This window comes from Nicotiana tabacum, chromosome 21, assembly GCF_000715075.1.
Source record: "Nicotiana tabacum cultivar K326 chromosome 21, ASM71507v2, whole genome shotgun sequence".
Classification (NCBI taxonomy): domain Eukaryota; kingdom Viridiplantae; phylum Streptophyta; class Magnoliopsida; order Solanales; family Solanaceae; genus Nicotiana; species Nicotiana tabacum.
The window spans coordinates 5,822,856-5,845,311 of NC_134100.1; the positions used below are offsets into that span (position 1 = coordinate 5,822,856).

General features: G+C 37.9%; 1 pseudogene; it reads left to right on the forward strand.

Moving 5' to 3' along the window:
* The first annotated feature begins 13,446 nt into the window (after positions 1 to 13,446).
* LOC107809321 (sugar transport protein 12-like) lies at positions 13,447 to 17,759 on the forward strand (annotated as a pseudogene).
* The last annotated feature ends 4,697 nt before the right edge of the window (positions 17,760 to 22,456 follow it).

Consider the following 22,456-nt stretch of genomic DNA (forward strand, 5'->3'; position numbering starts at 1 on the left):
ATTGAAGAAAACTAGTTAGAAATCACTTATAATCTATTAGGAAGAGAAGTTGCCTTTGAAAAATCGCCCTAGGGGGTTTATGTTTTGAGAAGATGTAAAAAATGGTTGAAAATGCGTCTAAGTTATGAACTTACAGGTTGCAGGTATCACAATTGCGAACCTAGGCTCTGCTAAGCTCGCATTTGCGAGGAAACTTTCGCATTTGCAAAGTCGGAATTGCGAAAAGACAGTCGCATTTGCGATAACAAGCCCAAATGAGGAGCATCACATTTGCGAAGGGAAATCTCGCATTTGCGAGGAAGGGTTGGCCTGGGCTATTTTGCATTTGCGAGCCAGGCTTCGCAAATGCGAAGCCTGCAGGACTGCAATGAAATAGCTGAAGCCTGCAATTTTTCAAGTCTAAAATCCACCCCGTGGCCTATCCAAAACTCACCCGAGCCCTCGGGGCTCCAAACCAAACATGCACACCAACCTAAAAATATCATACGGACTCGCTCGTGCATTCAAATCACTAAAATAACATCAACAACCATGAATTTAGCATCAAAATGATGCAATTTCTCAAGAACTTCAAAATTTTCAATTTTCTCAAATACGATCCGATTCACGTCATTTCAAGTCCGTCTCTTACCAAATTTCATAGACTCATCTTAAATCACATATAAGACCTGTATCGGGCGCTAGAACCAAAATACGGGCCCGATACCATCAAGTTTTAAACACAAATTCTTTTCTTTACTTCATAAGTAATTCAGCAAAACAATTTCTTTCAAAAATTCATTTCTCGGGCTTGGGACCTCGGAATTCGATTCCGGGCATACGTCCAAGTCCCATATTTTACTACGGACTCTCCGGGACTGTCAACGGGTCCAGTCTGTTTACCCAAAATATTGATCGAAGTCAAATTAAATTCATTTTAAAGTCGAAATTCATCATTTTTCACAGATTTTCATATATTGGATTTCTAGCTACACCCCCGAACTGTGCATGCAAATCGAGGTGAGAAAGAAAGAGATTTTTAAGGCCTCGGAACGCAGAATTCATTTCTAAAATAAGTGATGACCTTTTGGGTCATCACAATTGTGCCTGCAGATACGTTTTTCGAAGACATTGATGGCGCCATCGGTTACACTGCCACCCCTTCTATAAATGGAATCCTCCTTGAACCGACTCTTCATTCGAATGTTCTCTAACAGTCTTTCACCCGTCTCTTCTCCTCACCCTCATCCATTGTTATTTCCCATGCTTGAGGCCCGTGGCCTTAAGGTTGCATGGCGGCGTTCTCATCAGTCACGCCATGGCCTTTTTTCCAGGGCTCTCCCTTACCAAGCGAGATTGCACTGATTTGTTATTGTTGTTGTTGTTGTCCCGAGGTGATGAGAGAGAAATCTCAAATTATCCTCGCATTAGAGGATATGAGGACTATGAACTTCTACTCATCTCTCCTGACTACCCGGTGCGACGCCTCACTCCTTTTGCTTTCCATGGAGTGGGGTGGTACTGTCTACTAACTGTTGCATCCCGCACTGGTGTAATGTCTCAAGAAGTGGCTTCACAATAGTAGTGCTGGCGATATCCATACTAGCCAGGTTTTTCACCGAGCCACTTCTTCATCCTTTTCTGCTTCTTCTGCATCACTTTCTTCTTCTCCATCACTTTCCTCTTCTCCATCTTCTCCCTTGAATATGCCATTTTGGAATATCAAGACGAGACCCCTGAGGAGGTGGTGCTCGAAGATACTGCCGCCGAGGATGGACCCCCGAGGATAGATTAGACTCTTGGCTTTTATTATATATGTATCTTTTTTTTGCTTATTTGTTTCTGTGTAAGGACCCCTAGTGGGCTTTTGTAATTATATGTAAGGATCCTTCGTGGGCTTTTGTAATCATGTGCTTATGAATACAAAGATATTTCTTCAATTTGTCTCTGATTTATGCTATATTTCTTTTATTTGCGTTTGTGAAGAACCTGAATGCATGACCCCACCGATTGGTGCGAATATCGAGCCCGGGTGCAAGTATTTCTTCTGGCTCTTGATTGATTAACACGATTCCCCGTAGAACCCTTTGTCATTCCTTGGACCGAGCCCGAATCGATTTCATAAACTCGGGTCGTTGGGATCCCCGACTTCGAGTTGAATGAGAGTAGGGCTTCAAACTTTCAGTACGAGACTTAGCCTTTTAGACCCCGTGATAGTCCTCGATTGGGGGGGTTGCTTAGATGCCTGAAAATAAAGATAGCCTTTAGGCTTTCGGGAGCATTCCCCGAATGGGGGTTCGCTCAGGCTCGAGCTTCTAGGAAACTTGTTTTGAACTTAGTGTAGATAGCCTTAAGGCATTGTAGATAGATCCCGGATGAGGGCTTACCCGGGTTTAAATGGTACCTCGAGGCCAAGCCCATATGAGTAGGTTTTTAGAGCTTATCTTCTTTTTGAGAGAGGCCCTCGAGATCGGATATCATCTCGAGTCTCGTAATGATATTAATGGATCCTTAGATCCTATCTTCTTCTTGTCAGAGGACCTCGAGATCGGGTACCATCTCGGGACGTGTAGTGATGTCATTGGCTTCATGGAGCCTGTCTTCTTCTTGGTGGAGGTCCTCGAGATCGGGTACTATCTCGGGACTTGTAATGATGCCAATGGCTTCCTGGAGCCTATCTTCTTTTTGGCGAAGGTCCTCGAGATTGGGTATTATCTCGAGGCCTGCAATGATATTGATGGCACCTTAGAGCCTTTCTTCATTTTTGACGGGGATCCTCGAGATCGGGTACCATTTCGAGGCCTGTAATGATATTGATGGCTCCTTAGGGCCTTTCTTCTTTTTGGCGAAGGCCTTCGAGATTGGGTACCATCTCGAGGCTTGGTTGATGTGGGGGTCTTTGACCCCAGAACATCGTATGGCGGTGTCAAGTGTATGACATGGTTACGAAATGACCGAGGCGATCCCGCCGGCACATCTTCCCAAAGCGATAAAAGCTTTCCAGTATTTTTAATCCAGTATTTTTAATTGTCCTTTGAGGTAGGCGGATAGTCGCCGTTTTTTTCATATATTGGGTTGCCTTCGCCCTTTTGAAGATTCCGTTATTCTGAGTAATTATCCTCTTTTATAGAGTTCTCTTTTCCTATGTTAGGTCCTAAATCATTTAAATTTTGACTCCCTTGCTCAAATTCCCGCTCTAATTTTCTAATTTTACTATAGTCATGGATGTTACATCAGGGTCTGCTCGGCAAGGAGAAGGGAGTTCTGCCTTTGGGCATTTTGTTTCGAGGGGCATTTTGTGCTTGACTTCTGTTGAAAGCACCAGGTTATCTTGGCACAGATTCACCGGTCATTTTGGCAGATAGTATTGATGATGAGGTTCTTTGCAGAAGAAACAAGTCTTGAATTCACTCTTAGTCATCTCATCAGGTTGTGCCGGCTCTTTTACCATCGAGGTCTGCTAACCCTACGATGCCGATCCACCATGACTTTTGTCATTGACGACGAAGAAAACGGAGATCGGGGAGGATGAGCCGATTCGTCCGAGTGTGGACTATCGATATTATCCCTGTGGAGTTTCTGCCATTTTCTGAGGAATGGAATTTTACACTTAAGTGGTATACTCGTGCCTTCGTAGTTTTGCTTATGGCAAAGGCGGGCTCTGTAAATGCGCATTTCTTTTCTTTTCTACAACAACTTCATGGATGTCGTGCGAGGTACCCGATCTACCGGATTAGGCTCGGAATTTTGAAACCCACTCGGCCTACAATGAGCGTAAGTGGTGAGCTTTGACCAAGGATAGGTGGGAGGCAAAATACCACGATACGTGCTATGTGATTTGCTCCCCCTTTTTTCGGAAGGGCACTTTTTCTTTCTGCGTACTAACTCTGTCATCGTAGGCATTGAGGAGTCCCTTAAAGCGAGGTCATGCCCTCTAGAAGAGGGAGAAAGGTCGTCGGCTTTGTGACCGAGGGATTAAAATAATAACGATAAGCGGAAAAGGCTTTTACAGGACGATAGTAATTGTAGCAAGATGAGTCTAGCCCACAGGCTCAAAGAGGGTGTATCGGTAGAACCTGCAGCACACGAGGTCTCTGGCTTTAGAAAAATAGTCCCTCCTTTGCTGCCATCTTCCTTTACCGTCGAAGGTACTTCGAGGAACGAGGGTTCTCTGCCGTCGGCTTCTTCTCCCATGAAAGGCATTTTGAGGGATGTTCTAGTCCAATGGGCGCGTATATTGGGTGACCGTGTCCCACACCGGGGGAGTTCTATCGGGGTAGATGGAGCCAGACCAGTAGATGTACGTTCAACTTTCGAGGAAGCTCAGCGGCATTACTCAGAGGTAGGTTCTGGCCGTTCGTACTGGTTTTATAGTTTTGTAATTTTCACTTTCTTACCACATTTCTCTTCCACGGGTTTTTAATAAGCTCAAATCTGAGCTGCTTTACCGTGAGGCCAGATTGCGAAAAGCCGTAGATGGGGAGAAATCCCTTAGACTTCTTTGCGATGAAAGGGAAGGCGAGTTGGCACACTTGCGGCATGAGGCGAGTCGTAGTCTAAAGTACGAAAGCTACCTCGAGGAACAAGTAACTTCTATTTCAAGGGAGTGCGCATTTCGTTTACTTTAGCTGCAAAAAAAGACGGAGGACCTGGAACGCCTTAGAAACGAAGTTGGTCAAGCCAAGCTCAAGCGCCATAGGCTAAAAGCTCGGGTGGACACCCAAATATCGGCTAAGAATGATGCTTTGGCCAAGGCCTCTGCCCTCGAAGTGCAACTTCGCAACGCTCACAAGAACAACTTGGTCTGAACTGACATGATTCCTCGGCTCGAGTTCGAGCTCCTAAAGATAAAGGCCGAAGTCGTAGATGCCCGAGCTGAATCCATAAAAATCCAAACTAAGGCTGATAAAAAGGTGGATGTCTATTTGAAGGATGTTGCCGATGCTCGTGTTGAGCTAAGGAGTGCTCTCGACCAGGAGAGTAGGAATAAAGAGCACATGAGGTGTGAATCTCGGAGGGAAACCCTCGAGGAAATTCATGCCAGGGGCTTCGATCTCTCGGAAGAGATAAAGAAGGCGACTGCGGAAGAATATGATGCTAAGTTCCTTCTGTCTGATACCGAAGATGGCGAGAAAAAGGCTGACGGACCATAGTCCCCGAGGGGGACATAGATTAAATTAGGCCTTTCTTTCCTTGTTTTGCATAGAGTGCTTTCAAAGGACTTTGTAAATGAAGCTTGTATTCTCTGGCATATATGTATAAAGGGAAGCCTCGCAGTTTTATTTTTCATGCATTTCTCTTTGCCTTGATTTTAGCCAGATGAACTGGTCTTCGAGTTAAAAGGAACCCTCAGATTCATGGTATGGCCCTGGGGCTCATTAGGCTGGCCCATAGGCTCTTACGCGCTTGGTCGGTATGACCTTTTATTATAAGCCGGTGTTTGAGCTCTTATGCTTCTTCTCCTAGGCATATTTAGTTAACTGTTTTGGGTTCAGTCTCCGAGTCGAGTACTGACTCGAGCTTATTCGACCCTCAAGTTTTTGAATTTAAGGCTGGCACTTGGGCTCATACGTGTTGGGTCGGTACGACCTTTGTATGGGCTAGGCCGATACGACCTCTTATATAGGCTGGTGACAGTGGCTCTTACGTATTGGGTCGGTAGGACCTCTTATATAGGCTTTATTTTTCCCTTGTTAAGGACTTTCTGGAATTTTGTTTGCCTCGCTTTTCAATAGTTCGATAGAAACCTCGATTGTGAGTTGTTATATGGTAATGATCGAGCACCTCGGGAGGTTTGTCTCAGCGGCTGAGTATCTCGAAGCCTTATAGTTTGGAGCTTACATGGTCGAAGCTCTTTTACCTATGTCGAGGGTAGCCTATTTAACCGGTTCTTTTCAAAGTATTTTTGAAGTAATTGAAGGCCTGTGATTTTATAGCGACGGTCGCGCATCCCCGAGTCACGTTAGTTTGGCTGGTACAGCCTTGTGACCGTAGTCATTTGTGTTCGGCCGAAGCCTTTCAGTCCCCGAGTGAAGTAGTTTCGGCGTCTATATCGAGGGTATACCTTTTTAGGGGTCTTACAAGTTCGATATATAGCCTTAACTTTAAGATCGGGTTTATGCCTTTAGTGAGGTCTTACAAGTTTTACATGCCTTTGAGGTCTTACAGTTTTACATGCCTTTGAGTTCTTATAGTTTTGTCTACTTGGTACAAGTATGGTTCATGCCTTGCTTGAGGTCTTACAGATATTGTCACTTGGTACAAGTGTGGTTCATGCCTTGATTGAGGTCTTACAAATATTGTTATTGCCTTATATAGGTCTTACGAGATCGAGGTTGCCCACACGTGGTCTTGTAGCCTCGGGTTTTGATAAGTCTATAGGGGTGGCGATTGGCGGAAGTCCCCGAGTTGTCGAGGGTTTCTTGGCTCGGGATCCTCGGGAGCTATTACTTGTAAACTTGGTATTTCCTCTTTGAGGGCTTAGGATTTCGGAGTTTCCAACCCGGAGTTCATGTGGCCTTGAGTTTTCGACGCCAGTCCCCGAGTGTTCAGGATGTTTTTGGCTCTAGAGCCGTTTTGTGATCTTGATGTTGCCTTATTGAGGGCTTATGAGCTTGAAGCTCCAATCCAGGGGTGTAAAGGTTTTGAGTTATTGACGCCAGTCCCCGAGTATTTGGGATGTGTTTTTGCCCTGGGGCCGTTTTTTGCAAGAATTACCGAGCTTCCTTGAAACGTGAAATGCTTTGATGAAGGGGAAAGTGTTCTTTGATTACCTGGTACAAGTATACACATTTTTGTTGTTATGGGCTTGGTTGTTCTATGCAGACACGGTTCGTTCGGCCGTTTGGCCCGGTACATTATTTTCCTATCGAGACCCCATTTAGTGCATTTTGGCTTCTCCGAGTAGGTGACCTTCCAGGGGGATGCCCCCTAGTATTTGAGGTTGATTGCAAAAGAAGCCTTGAATACTTGTTGGGTCTTCCTTAGGTAGCATATAGATGTTGCATTGTTAAAAACCTTGCCGGTAAAACCTTTCTCGGGATAAAAACTCGGTCAAAGGAAAAGAGTGCAACACATGCTTTTAAAACCTAAGGCCTTCTAGTTGGGAAGCGCTTCAGCCATTTCAATCGAATACTTGCATTTAGGTTAGTATAAAATGTAACTGAAAAAGGGAGATGGCCATACATTAGTGCTGACAACGCTTCAGATCTCGATGTGATTCAATCGCTTGTTATGAGGACTCGGTACAGTCCTTTGTTTTGTTCAGTCAGGGGTATCCGAGAGTGTAGCTTGTTATCGTTATTTTACCATTTGCTTATCCTTTGGCTCCTTCGAAGGTGGAGGTACTGGTGTCGGCGCCACATCATGTACTGTGAACATCTCCCTTGCTGCATGTTGTTCCCCGTACGCGGCTTTTATTCTGTCCTTTATTGGGAACTTCATCATTTGATAAATGGTTGATGGTACTGCTCTCATGCAGTGTATCCATGGCCTTTAGAGCAAGGGATTGTATCTCAGGTCACCTTCGATGACATGGAATTTGGCATTTTGGGTTGTGCTAGGCACATTGACTGGGAGGGTGATTTCCCCTTTTGTTGTTTCGCTCGCCATGTTAAATCCGTTGAGGACTCGAGAGGTGGGCTATTTGGTTAAGCAGTCAGAGCTGCTCTACCACGTTCGACCTGATAATGTTGGCCGAGTTACCTGGATCCACAAGTACACGTTTAATTTGAAATGTATTTACAAGGAAAGAGATTACCAATGCGTCGTTGTGAGGCCGAGACAAGCTCTCGATGTCCTCGTCGTTGAATGTGAGAGCATCCTCAGGTATATACCCCCGGGTTCGCTTATCTCTAGTGATGGATATTTTTGTCCTTCTCATCACAGGTTCTTGTGGGGCATCGATGCCTCCCAATATCATGTGGATGACATGTTGTGGCTCATTTGTTTCATTCATCTTGGTCGTCTCTCTTTCCTGGAACTAATTTTTGGCCCGGTCACTGAGGAATTCTTGGAGGTAACCTTTGCTGAGTAGTCAGGCTACTTCTTTCGGGAGCTGGTGGAAATCCTCGGTCCTGTGGCTGTGCGTGTTGAGGAATTCACACATTAAGTTGTGATTTCTTTGCGAAGGATCTGATTGTACATGCCTTAGCCACCTGGTGTCTTTGATTTTACTGATGGTGAACACGATATCTGATTATCGACGTTAAAGTTGTATTCCGACATGCGGGGTGCCTCCACCGGCCTTGTATGCCTATCGAACCCGGCTCTGTTGACAAGTCCCCGAGGGTTCTGCCCTCAGTCAGTTCTTCGATCATTCCGGGGCATGTTACGCCTTGGGATGTTTCTCCTGTTTTCGGTGTATGGTTGGTACCTTTCTTTGTTTGACTTTGGCTTATTCGCAGAAGCCTACTTGGGTATACCGAGCCCGAGGGGGCTCCTAATTGGTCATCATCGACACTGATTTTTGATTGATATCGGTTGTGAACATCCGACCAAGTCACGGCGGGGTATTCAACCAAATTCTGCTTCAGCTGTTTCAAAGCCACCGAGCTTCGTTCGTCAAACCTTGAGTGAAGGCCTGCACTGCCCAGTCGTTGGAAACTGGTGGTATTCCATTCATTCCATTTGAAAGCGAGATACGAACTCTCGCAGCATCTCATTCTCCCTTTGCTTGATCTTGAAGACGTCGGATTTTCTTGTTGCTACTTTGATGGCGCCAGCATGTGCCTTTATGAAAAACTCTGCCAGCATGGCAAATGAATCTATCGAGTTTGGGTCCAGGTTGTGATTCCACATCATTGCCCCTTTTGAAAGCATTTCTCTGAAATTTTTCAATAGGACGGATTCAATATCGTCGTCCTTTAAGTCGTTGCCCTTCACTGCACAAGTGTAAGCGGTGATGTATTCGTTAAGGTCCGAGGTTCCGTTGTACTTTGGAAGGTCTGGCATCCTGAACTTCTTTGGAATGAGTTTTGGAGTTTCTTCCTACGAGAACGACTTCTGTACGAACTTCTTTGAATCTACACCCTTCAAGATCGAGGGTGCGCCCGGAATTTGGTCGACCCTAAAATTGTAGGTCTCGACCTTCTTATCGTTGGCTTCTATCTTTTTCTCGCCTGACTCAATCCTCTTTGTGAGGTCCTCGAGCATCTTTACGATGGAGGGGTCGGCTGCCGACCCGTTGTTGCTTGATCTTTCTGGTGCCTGTTCGGTCCGAGGGGTTGTTCCCGGGGCCGCTGTACTTGGGGTTTTTTGGTGGCTCTGCAGCTGAGCGATTGCCAACTGTTGTGCCTGCAACATCTCAAAAATAATGTGAAGGCTGACCTCCTGTTCCTCCCGAGCTGGGGTTTTTTGGACTTCTTGTTGATCTCCTTGATGTACGCTATTGTTAGTTTGGGAGCTTATATCGACGTGCTGGGCATCGCGTGAGACCGTGTCCACGGAAATTGGTTCTGGTGCATTCTCAAGGTTTCGTGGTGGTACACCAACACCTGGAACATCCACACCATTCTCTCCATGGTCCTCAAGATTGTTGTTTACTGAGTTAGACATTTTGACATGAGATCAAAGATCTTGGACAAGAAAAAGTATAAAAGGTAACCTGCGTTATGTAGTTAAGCCAGCAAGAAAATAATCACTATTATTTTTAGCCCCACGGGAGGCGCCAAACTGTTTACCGTAAAAATGGTAATAACAATTAAATTTGATTTTTGGTTTTAAAAATATGTGATCTATTTTTATGCTAGTTGTTGAGCAATGGATGCTAAGTAAAAGATTAGAAGGCAAGATTATAGCTTAAAAACGATATGACAACTAACCGAACGGTTGGAGATCGGGGCTTCGAGCTGTCGTGTATAGGGTCTCGAGGTCGAATCAAATGGCCGGCTTAGAACAATCGAGGGAGTGAGAAGAGTTATGAGAGCTACGGTGGTGGCTCTTTATGATCAATGATAAGCAATAAATGAAGAACAATAAATAGAACACAATGAATATAAGCAATAAATGGAAGTAATGAGATCAAGAGAATATGTTAGAGAGAAGAGAGAATGTTCTTGTGTGTTTAATGTTGAGCATCACATGACTACAAAATGGCAAGGATGCCCTTTATATATGAGGGGGAATCCCAACATAGTACAAGTGCATTCATCACAAAGACATGGGGCTAGTACAACCATTTAATGGCATGGTACCGGTTTGGACTAGCCTAATAGACCTTGTCAGCTCTAGTCACATGCTTTGGGAACCTCACACCGATCCACCAACGCCACTGATCTACCCTGTCTCGAGGTCGACCGTTGCTTACGCTACCTCGAGTAGATTATTGAGAACCCTCGAGGCCGTAGCCCCGAACTAAGCTTCAAGCCTTCGGGGGTGGGGGGTGGGGGGGTGGGGGCAGTTTCTTTGAGGCGCCTTGGTGACCGTAATATCGAACCGCTGATTTTTACCGTATACACTCATCTTATAAATGAAACTGAATTTGGTTATATTTTCCGTTTTTCTTTTTGTTATGATTAAAATGGAAGTAGAAAGATATATTTTAACTAGCATTAAATGCTTTAAACCATACCAAGTATTTATGTAAAGTAAAAAAAAAAAAACTGAACATTATTTTGAAAAAGATATGAAATCAGTGCCTAATGTAACTTACTCCTTAACAATATAATGTAATACATATTGAAATTTAAGATCGAATTTCAAAGACTCCATTAAGTCACAGCTATCCATCAGAAGTGTCAAAATATTACATACATATATCAGAAAAAATTAATTGTATTTAAGTACTGCTCTCTTTGTTCCCATTTAGTTGTCACGTATATCAAAAATGATTACTCCTAAATACTTGTCATTTTAGAAAATCAAGAAAGACTTAATTGTTTTTTCCAACTTTATCCTTAGTATTAATTGTTCTAGAATTAAGAGACACACAAATGGACGAAGATTAAGGAATTAATAAGGGATAGATTAGCCATAATACTCATGTTAATATTTTCTTAATGGTGTGAAACCATATCCTAACAATTAAACGGAAACAGAGAAGATTAACCTTTTTTTTTTTTTTGAGAATTGAACAGTATTAAAAGGGATCTACTTCTTCTTTAAAGTAATAATTATTTTAAGCTAAAATAACGGTTAGTTTGAGACGAAAAGAGTACTATTTTTATCAAAATTCAATTTGTAAGAATATGCAAACACTCTCTCTATATAAGAACAAAATAAGACTTCAATCAATTAAATGTAGCTCCAAGTAGAAGTCATGAATATCCCATGGCACAACCGTCTATGATTATTCTCACATTGAAAAGTAAATAATGTTTTTTTGTTGTAGCCTTACTTAAAAGATTGCTCAACAAATTAGTAGTTATTAACTTCCAACAATAATAACATATCTCGTATATTTTCACAGGGTGGAGTTTGAGGAGGATAATGTATACGCAGACCTTATTCTTACTTTGAGGAAATATAAATATTATTTCTAATACACCCTTGACTTAGTTATTATCTTAAAAAAAAATAGAATATTCAGTCGAAGTAATTTCGAATGTGGATAAGATTAACTTCATTTACATGTTTGGTCAGATTTACTGTTTACTTTAGCAATTATGTATACTTACTATTTTTCTACACTTTTGCAAGGCAAAATATATGTAAGCACAAGCCACATACTAGGATCATGTTAAATTAACGGCGGCGAACAAATATTTTCTTCAATCCATATTATCCGTCTTTTAAATTTTGCATACTCCTTTAAATTTAGAAAAAAAGAAATTAAGCTTATCGCAATTGCAAACATGGATAAATTTGTGTTTCTATAAAAAAAAGTTGAGTTATGTTACAGAATATCGGTAGTTAACTAGTGCGCACACACAAAGTAAATACAAAAAAAAGAAATAACATACTTCATCAGGTCCATAATAAATGACTTTTTAGCCTTTTTATTTTGATTCAAATTAAGTGTTCTTTTTAAATAATCAAGAATGAATTAACTTTAATTTTTTTTAATCTGTCCTTATTTACATATCCCAAAGTATCAAGTTAACAATATGCAAATTTTAATTAATGATAATATTTCTTTTTAGGAGTTATTATTTTTTAAGGGGTATATTAAATATTAAAAAATTACTTATTATGAACTGAAAAAAATATAATTTTAACGAGGTTCGACCAAACCTGTACCATTTAGAAAGAAGCAAAAAAAGTTTTCTACTATACAATTTCTTTTAAATACCACAAAGTTAGGTGGAAAACTTTTTGGCACATAGGTGCCAGTTCACTTCCCAAAATAATTAATTAAAAGGATAAAGATAAAATTGATGACTAATTGCTGACGTATACAGGCCACGCTGGGAATTCCACCTCATCAACTTGAATTAATTAGTACACTAACTTTTACATACGGATAATGTAAATATTTTTTACATAATCAAATTAAAACAAAGACTACTTACAGAAAATATCGTTTAATATAAAGTTTAGATTAATTCTTGAAAAATTAAGTCAACAATTAATCTATATGACATGTTTCATTATGCTGATCATATAAAAAATATTTTACACTGCAAAATCGCAAGTTGATTTCTTGTTTTTTTTTAAATATTCAAATTTAAGTTTTAAACATATCTTATTAAAAAATTTGTTTTAGACTTTAAAAAAATCGATAAAAAACGATATGAAGCTTCAAATAAGAGTAGTTCTCTTGCAATTTTTTAGAGTACCATTAAGGATAGTAATGAGAAGAAGGTAGAGAATTTAAACTTTAGATCCTTAATTAGAATAATATAGAAATATATTAATATCAGCAAAACTATTTTGTTAAGTGAATAAAGTTTATCCTCTTTCATAAGTAATTTTCCTATATAATTTCATGCTTCCTGATACGTTTTCTGAAAATTGATACAATTAATATAGTAAGTCAATATGTTTTGCAAAGTTCATCATTACTCTTTTGGTAATAATGAGAAGAAGGTTACAAAATTTAAATTTTAGATCTTTAATTAGAATAATATTGAAAATATATTAGTATTAGAAAAATTATTTTTGTTAAATGAATAAAATTTATCCTCTTTTATAATATTTCTCCTATAATAATTTCAAAAGTTTATCATTTTTCTCCTATTCGGTGTTATGTGCCCGTATTGCGACCCGATTAAATTCGTATTTATGCCGTAAAATTTGACATTAAGGGTAAAACGCTATCTAACAAAGACGATTTTATAACTAGACAAGCTCGAACCCAATATCTCTGATTAATGATTAAGGATATTATTACTCTTTTGGTAATTGATTCACCATTTTAAGTAACTTTAAAGCTTTATAATGTGACATAAGATTTATGACAGCTAATAAAAAATTCAAAAATAAAATTGACAGCTAAGTATATAGTCTGAATATCTCAATCTTGGACATAATAGTCTCTTTCATTTTCTATATATACTCCTCCATTTGCCTTTTCATATCCTCTATATTCCTATTCTTTCTCTTCATTTCTCAAGTTTGGCTCCTCTTGTTTTTTGTTAATAGATTATCAAAAAAGCAGTAGAAAAGATGGCTGGTGGTGGTGGCTTTAGCCGTGATCCAAATAATGGGAAAGAATATCCTGGAAATTTAACTCTTTATGTTACTATTACTTGTATTGTTGCTGCTATGGGTGGTCTGATTTTTGGTTATGATATCGGAATTTCTGGTACGTTTGTGTTTGTATATATGTATATGTGTACGTAGAGGCGAATTTAAAATCTAAAGTTTACTGGGGCATAATATATATATATATATATATATATATATATATATATATATATATATTTTAATTTAAAGTGAGTACGTACATATATAGTTTGGAAAGAAAATAATGACTTCCCGGCAGAGACAGATCCAAAACATAAACTTGATGAATTCAGCCTTTAAGTTCTTACCATTGAATGCACTACATTTTTTCAAAATTTTGTTTATTTTGTGAAATTTTAGTGATTTTCCCGCGCGTGTATCTATATTTCGTCTCAAAAAATCTGAGTTTAGTTGAATCTGTTAATTATATGCTATATCTTCCGCCATAGGTGGACCTATGTATAACATTGACGGGTCATCGGACCTCGTAAATTTCGACAGAAATTTTGTGTATAAATATATATACCTTGAAAATGATTAATTTAAATAACTTGACACCCTAAATACTAAAAGTCTTTAGAGAGTACTGGTTGAGCAAAATATTGATGCTTCCGTTATGTTAAAATCTTGGGTCCGCCTTTGTCTTCCACTGAGTTTAGTTGAACTCACTGATTCGAGCCGTTGAATCAGCCAGGTCACTGTGCTTGCATTAGAGTAGACTGCATACATAACACCTCTTGCAGTGCGACCCTTCCCAAGACCCTGCGTGAACGCAGGGTATTTTATAAATTGGGCTGCCCCTCCCCCCACCCCCGGGCCCTTTTTTGTTAAATCTTGTGTTACATGGAAAAAAAAAAAAAGATGAACTTGTTACTTGTTTTTTTATTATTTTTAATTATGTTTTTGTTTTGGAACCAGGGGGTGTGACATCAATGAACTCATTCTTGCATAGGTTCTTCCCATCTGTATATACAAAGCAAAGGGAAGACATATCAACTAATCAATACTGCAAATTTGACAGCCAAATATTGACAATGTTCACATCATCATTGTATTTGGCTGCACTTGTTTCATCTCTAGTGGCATCTTTTGTCACCAGAAAATTAGGAAGAAGACTCTCTATGCTGTTTGGTGGTGTCTTATTTTGTGCAGGGGCTTTGATCAATGGCTTTGCTCGTGGTGTCTCAATGCTCATTGTTGGCCGTATTTTGCTTGGTTTTGGTATTGGTTTCGCCAATCAGGTAACATTTTCTTTTCCCTTCTTTATTTTATTGTTAGAAGCGGAGCTTTGACGTAACTGGTGAAGTTGCTGCCATGTGACCACGAGGTTACGGGTTCGAGCCGTAAAAATAACTTGTTGCAGAAATGTATGGTAAAGTTACGTACCATAAAACTTTGTGGTCCGGCTCTTCCCAAGCCCCGTAGATAGCAAGAGATTAGTGCACGGGTTGCCTTTTACTTTTAATGTTACTTTTTTTCGGTCAACACTTTATTATAGTTCAGGTCTGAATTTCAGTAAGTAGACTGACTTAATGAGCAGAAGAAGTATGTTGATAAAGGCAAATTTCGTCATAAAAGAATACTCTGCATATCTTTCTTCTTTTGTATTTTAGTTTTATATTTTTCTTAATCTATTTTGTGTTGTCAATTCTTGACTCAGAAGATTTCACTTGAACAGAAAAGATGGTGTTTTAAAATTCAATATGAGGACCCCCACAACTTTTACAATTTGCACATTTGCCCTTCTTGAAAAGGAAAACAACTTTTCTTAAAGAAAACACTATGGTTTATGTTCCACCACTAGATTTTGGGAATTCATTTATTACTCCTTTGGTTTTTATAATTTTTGTATGTGAAATCTGATATATTATACTTCAGCAAGTTGTAACACTCACTGTTTTGTTTAAAATGTAGTAACCTTAATTGGATAGAGAGCACCAAATCATAGAATTTAGTATATAATCAAGAATAATGTACCCTTTTTGTTTCATTAATCTTGACATAGAATATGTGATCCTCTTGAAACAAACATCGTGAGCCGAGGGTCTATCGGAAACAGCACCTCTACCTTTTAGGTGAGGGTAAGGTATGAGTACACACTACACTCCCTAGACCCTGGGATTACACTGCGTTTTTTGTTGTTGTTGTTGTTATTGTTGTTCTTGAAACAAACACAAATTTTCCATTTTGCTCATTTTGTTTGGTGTTTTCCCTTTGAATTTTACTTAGAATTGGTTCTTTTTTTCTTCCATTTGTTTGATTAACATGTTTTTGGTAATTTTGGCTGCAGTCTGTTCCCTTATACCTATCTGAAATGGCTCCATACAAGTATAGAGGAGCTCTCAACATTGGCTTTCAATTGTCAATCACTTTCAATTGTCAATCACAATTGGTATTCTTGTAGCCAATATATTGAACTATTTCTTTGCTAAGATCTCTTGGGGTTGGCGTTTGAGCTTAGGTGGTGCTATGGTTCCTGCATTGATCATCAGCGTCGGTTCACTTCTCCTCCCCGAGACTCCAAATTCCATGATCGAACGTGGCAACAACGAGGAAGCCAAGACGAAGCTCAGGAGAATAAGGGGAGTCGATGATGTGGACGAAGAGTTTAATGATTTGGTCGCGGCTAGTGAAGCGTCTAGGAAAGTTGAACATCCTTGGAGAAATTTATTGCAAAAGAAGTATAGGCCTCATTTAACTATGGCTATTGTTATCCCATTTTTCCAGCAACTTACTGGAATTAATGTGATCATGTTTTATGCCCCTGTCTTGTTCAAGACTATTGGTTTTGGTGCTGATGCTTCTTTGATGTCTGCTGTTATTACTGGTCTGGTCAATGTTGTTGCAACCATTGTTTCTATTTATTATGTTGATAAGTTGGGAAGAAGATTCTTGTTCCTTGAAGGTGGCTTTCAAATGCTCATTTGTCAAGTAAGTTAATTCCTCATTTTATTGTATATTTTCATAAAAATGGGCAATCTAGTGTGCTGAACTCTCGTTATGCACGGAGTTTAGGAAAGAGTTGGACCATATTTGGTTTATTATATATAGCCTTACCTTCTTTACCTGGGTAGGGTAAGGTTTGCGTACACACTATTCTCCTCAAACCCTACTTGTGAGATTATATAGAGTTTATTGTTATATATAATCGTATCTTGCATTTCTGTAATAGGCTGTTTCTAATGGTGAAGCGACCTTATGCTAAAGGGTATCAATTGACACCCCTTCCCCTGAAAATTACACTATTTAGCCTAATCTTGCATTTCTGCAATAGTCTGTTTCCAATGATGGAGCGGCCTTATGCTAAAGGGTATAAATTGACAGTCTTTCACCTGAAAATTACAGTATCTAGATTAAAATATTATTTTTATGTATATATACTATATGTTGACTCCCTTATTTTTTTGTGCACTTTTTTTAATATTTTGGTACCCCTTATTAAAATTCCTAGCTCCACCACTGGCTGTTTCCATGGCTTGACCATTCGATCACATGGGATCAACTTTTACTATCGCTCCAAAACTCCCTTTCGTATATTTTTACTAACATGAACTTTGTTTTGTGTGTAGATTGCAGTAGCAATTTGCATAGGTTTGAAGTTTGGAACAGATGGGAATGCAGGAAATTTACCAAAGTGGTATGCTATAGTTGTGGTAATATTCATCTGTGCTTATGTAGCAGGATTTGCTTGGTCATGGGGACCTCTTGGATGGTTAGTTCCAAGTGAAATTTTCCCACTCGAAATTCGTTCTGCAGCTCAAAGTATTAATGTTTCAGTCAATATGATCTTCACATTTATCGTCGCGCAAGTGTTCTTGACATTGTTGTGTCATTTGAAGTTCGGGTTGTTCATCTTCTTTGCATTCTTCGTGTTCGTGATGACCATTTTTATCTATTTTTTCTTGCCCGAGACGAAGAATGTACCTATTGAAGAGATGGTTATTGTGTGGAAAGAACATTGGTTTTGGTCTAGGTTTATGACTGAAGTTGATTATCCTGGATTTGGCAAAGGAAGTTCAAATGGAGCTGTTGTTGAAATGGGAAAGAGTGACAATGGGCACAAATTAGTTTGAGATAAAGATTTATATTAGAGTATTAATTTTGAAAAAGATGAAAAGGGAGTTTATGTAATGTTTTAATTGGGATGATGTTGTTAGATTGAAGTGTTTTTCTTCTCTGTTTTGCATTGGAAAATACATATTTATTGGGTTCAATTTCAACCTCAAGGATTATTATAGAATTCCTTAGTTAGTACAGTTTGTTCCTTGATTTAATTTGAATGAACTCGTTTGTGAAATTATATAAGGAAAAATAATACTATTATTTAGCCGTTCTCAAAATAATAGTTGAAAAATCAAAGCAACCTATACCAGATGGTAGAATCCATGTGCTCGCTATTTTTCCAAAGAAGATTTGATTTGGACATTAGGATATGGATATATTTTGAGATTCATTTATTATTCAAATTTTCAAGAAAAGCATAATAGTAGTAACTCTTTTACATTATTATGAAGCTATTTGACACAATTGTCAAATTATTTTGAAAAATAGTACTATATATAATAGGTCGATACTGTATAAATATATTTTAAAGTGATTATTAATTTTGTGACACGAAGTAAAGCTTCAAAACTTAGCCCTCCACCTAACTTACTTTAAGCCAACATTACTTACATAAAATTACTGAAGACCAATCAGGTTTGTGGTGGAGTAGCAAGTACTATTTCATTCTAACGAGAGGTTTCGAGTTCGATTCCAACGTACGAAGCTGACTTTGTTAGTGAGTGTTTTACCCTCGATGTGAGACTTCACAATGCAAATGTGAATTTAGTTGGGTCTCAATGCGGATACTGGACATCAAATACCATGATTAAAGTGATAAATATATAACTTTAACATATTATAATATAAATTAAAGTTAAAATATATATCACTTAAATCATGATTTAAGTGATAAAATATATAAAACAATTAAGTCTTGCAAGCTTCAATTTTATTTGATGTAAACATTGAGTTCAGATAGTTATGCAAGTACAAAGTGTCTTTTTTAATCTGATTTGATTCTTAATGGGAAGTACGAATTTGGTTCTAGTCTACCAAATAAAGCAGAGTAGTAAACTCACGAAACTGTGATAACTTTGTTATTACTCGTCCAAAATTAGTGATTAATTTGCTTTTTAATTTTGGTCCAAAATAAGTGTCCATTTATATAATAAAAAAATTCAATTTATTTTTTCAAAATTACCCTTATGTACGTATTCCTAAAAAATCATTTACTCCTCACATTTGAGAAGAGAAATAAGTACTACTATAACTATAATGCAACATTTAATAAAAAGTAGTTTAATCACACTAATTATTTTTGCGTGAATAATGTTAATTTTAATTAATTAATATGACATCTAGTGGACAATAATAAAAGAAGAAAAGCACAAAGAAAAGGAAAAAGACGCAGGCAAAAGCCTGATAAAGTTCTTTAGTGTGGATAAAGTAATTTTTATTTCTCCGTACTAAGTTAGAAGTGAATATCCACAACTTCGCATTAGGAATCAAAATTCACATGGGATTAAATTTTATATAGTGACGGCGATTCTTAATTCCTTCATTATCAATTGAGCTTAAAAGTTTTACGCATTGGCGGACAAAACATTTTAAAAACCATATTAGTTCTTATTTATCCTTAAAATGAGTAACAATTGAATTTATATGCGATTAAAGGATATGCAATTTAATTTAACATGAATGAACTATGAGCAATAAATAATTGAATTAAAAGAAATCATAGCGATCAAACCAAATGTAATGGATGAACAACCAATTTCGCCTAGGGCTGTATTCTGGGCCGGGCCCGGGCCTTCGTAGGCCAAACGGGCCAGGCTTCGTGGGCCTGGGCTCTGGCAGTCTCGGGCCTGGCGGTCCCGGGCTTCGTGGGCTCAACGGGTGGAACCGGCCCGTGACGGGCCTAAGCCCATATGGTCCTGGGCTAAACGGGCCGGGCTCGTGGGCTTCGTGGGCCTAGCGGTTTTTTTTAAGGCAATTTCTTGTAGTATCATGGCTATATTAAAAATATATATGTAGTATATATGTAGATCTAATTATTAAAGTGCTTGACGAAAAAGAAAAATAACAAAACAATAGTAAAACACTAAATTGTCATGCATAATATATTGTCTTGTAGTATATATATTGTATCTTATGTATATATATTATAACTTATTACTTATATATTTTCTTGTAGTATATATTGTATGTTATGTATATATATTCTCTTATATATTTTCTTGTAGTATATATATTGTATCTTATGTATATATATTATAACTTATTACTTATATATTTTCTTGTAGTATATATTGTATGTTATGTATATATATTCTCTTATACCATTTTACACCAGGATCTAGGTAGGCGGGCGGTAGTCCGCACGGCCATCCAGATCTAAATTCGTTAGTACCATTTAAAGGTTGGCGGTAGTCCGCACGACCAATAAGGCTTCGAAATATACGGAAATTCTATTATAGTTTAATGACTGTATGGAAGGATCTATATCCTTTTACCCAAGCAAGGGGCCTGTCTAAGCCCGATACATACTCTTACTGAGCCCATGTGTCTAGCAGTTCTAACTGTGAAAGAGGTAGCCTTTTTGACAACTTCAGCGGGCTTTAATGTCACAGCTGGCTAGACGTAGCCACTAAGGCAAAGCCAATAAGAGTAGTACCAGAACCGACTGTACCACCATCTTGGAACCAAATCAAGAAACTATATTAAAATTTCTTTATATTTTGAAAGAGTCTGGATTCTTCATGGTTAATATGCAAGAGAAATTAGTTCTTCAACATAGATATGAATCCGTTTAGCCGGACATAGTCACGGCTGGGGAGAGAAACTAAGTATTTAAAATACTAAAAAGAAAAGAGAATAAGTACCTTGAAGGCCGAGAAGCAAGGCACTGAAGATGAACTGAACTTCAAAACTTTTATTAACTTCAACTGATTTACAAACTATAAACTAAATCTTTACAGTAGACTTCATGGTAACTATAAGATTTTCCCTAGTAAATCTTTACACATTTCATACCATTTTATCCTCCTCAGGCTCCCTTTATTCTACCTAATAATACTGGTATTACTTTCACTGCCTTTCAAAAATTTATTGATGATAACGTTGCAGCTATTAGTATTGCAGAAATTAATAAATTGATTTCTCAAAACAATTATTTGGGTTTGTATGTAAAAATTTTAGGAGAACATATTGGTTCTCTTGATAAAAAAATTGATGATTTGACTATTTTAATAAAGGAAATGAGTACTAAGAAAGGACCAACTGATATTGCCTCCACTTCAGGAAGTAAAACAGTTGATCAAGCTATTCCTACTCATATTCAAAGACCTCCGGTGTTCCAAGTATAATTGGAGGATATAGCTGATTTTTTACCAGAAAGAAGAAATGTGGGATGCAAACTTTATTCTGGCAAAAATGAGTATTAGGCAATTTGTACTCTATATCTAAAGCATGGCCAGAAGCGGATTTCACCAAATGAGTGATCTTTTGAAAATATTTAGTAGGAATCAATCCTTCCTAAATGCAGCTTACATCTGCACCACTATCAATCATAGCTATATCAGTTATAGAAAAATTATTATCTATCAAAATAGTACATTTAATATACCATTTGTGTGCAGTAATAATTTGCATCATACCTAAAAATAAATCAGATTTTTCATCAAAAATTTCTTTTCCTTTATCATTAGAAAAATCAGAAATTCCTTTAGTCGAAGATTCAGGGAGAAAATTATTTTTCTCAATTTGAGTAATACGGTGATCGCAAATCATTTGATTTTGCTTAAGAGACTTAATGTCCCTTTTAAAATTCTCAATTTCTTCTTTTAAATCATCAAAAGAAGTATCTCGACTAGGTGTATTGGACTTTTGAAGTCTTCTATTAATTTCAGATAAAGAATATGGTGCAAAATTTTCAAATTCGTTCTTGTATTTTTCAACAGATTTTGAACTACTAGAACTGGAAATTGCAGCTAAATTAATAATTTTTTCACGAAGTTTTTCATCAGTAACTTCTTTTAAAAGTTCTATTACATTGTCAGATGTAATAGTTTTTATATTAAGATTATCAAATTGTGATTGCAATTTATAAAATTCGTCACTATCACAAATACAAATATCACCTTTGCAAGCAGTGCAAGAAGTATCAATATTTTTATTATTATCAGAAAAATCAATTAACTCAACTTCAGTTTCAGATTCAGTCTCTGAGTAATAGTCAGAATTTGATTATGCAAGGCACAAGCTTCATAAAATTCTTGAGATATATTATTCAAATCATCTTTACTATAAGTATCAAAAAACCATGTTTTAAACTGGTTTCATTTTTCACTAAAAAATTCTTTTTGAATATAAATACGGGCCCGAGAACCGGGGCTAAAATCAATTTGGTGTGGAATCATTAAATATTATTGGGGTCGAAATCCATCTCGGATACAGAAGGAATATCCTTATCAGAAATATTGTCATTATCTTGAACAATATTTGTTTGAGGGTTAATCTTAACCCTTTCAACCCTTTTAACCTTTTGATCAGGCTTATCACTAGCAATAGTGTGTAGAGAAGCTGCACGATTGCGAGCTGGACCGTAGACTGGTTCAATAGGGGAAATATGTTGAATAGCAGGTAGAAGTCTATGATTAGCATTTCAATGGTAGATTTACCTCAAATCATCAGACCATCCGAACCTTACTTAATGGACTTAGATGTAAGACCCTTAGTGAATTTAGATGGTATAAAGACACTTTTATGAGTAGAGTTATGGAACTACCCGACAATAAATTTGAGCATTGGAAAGCCAAGTTTATAGATG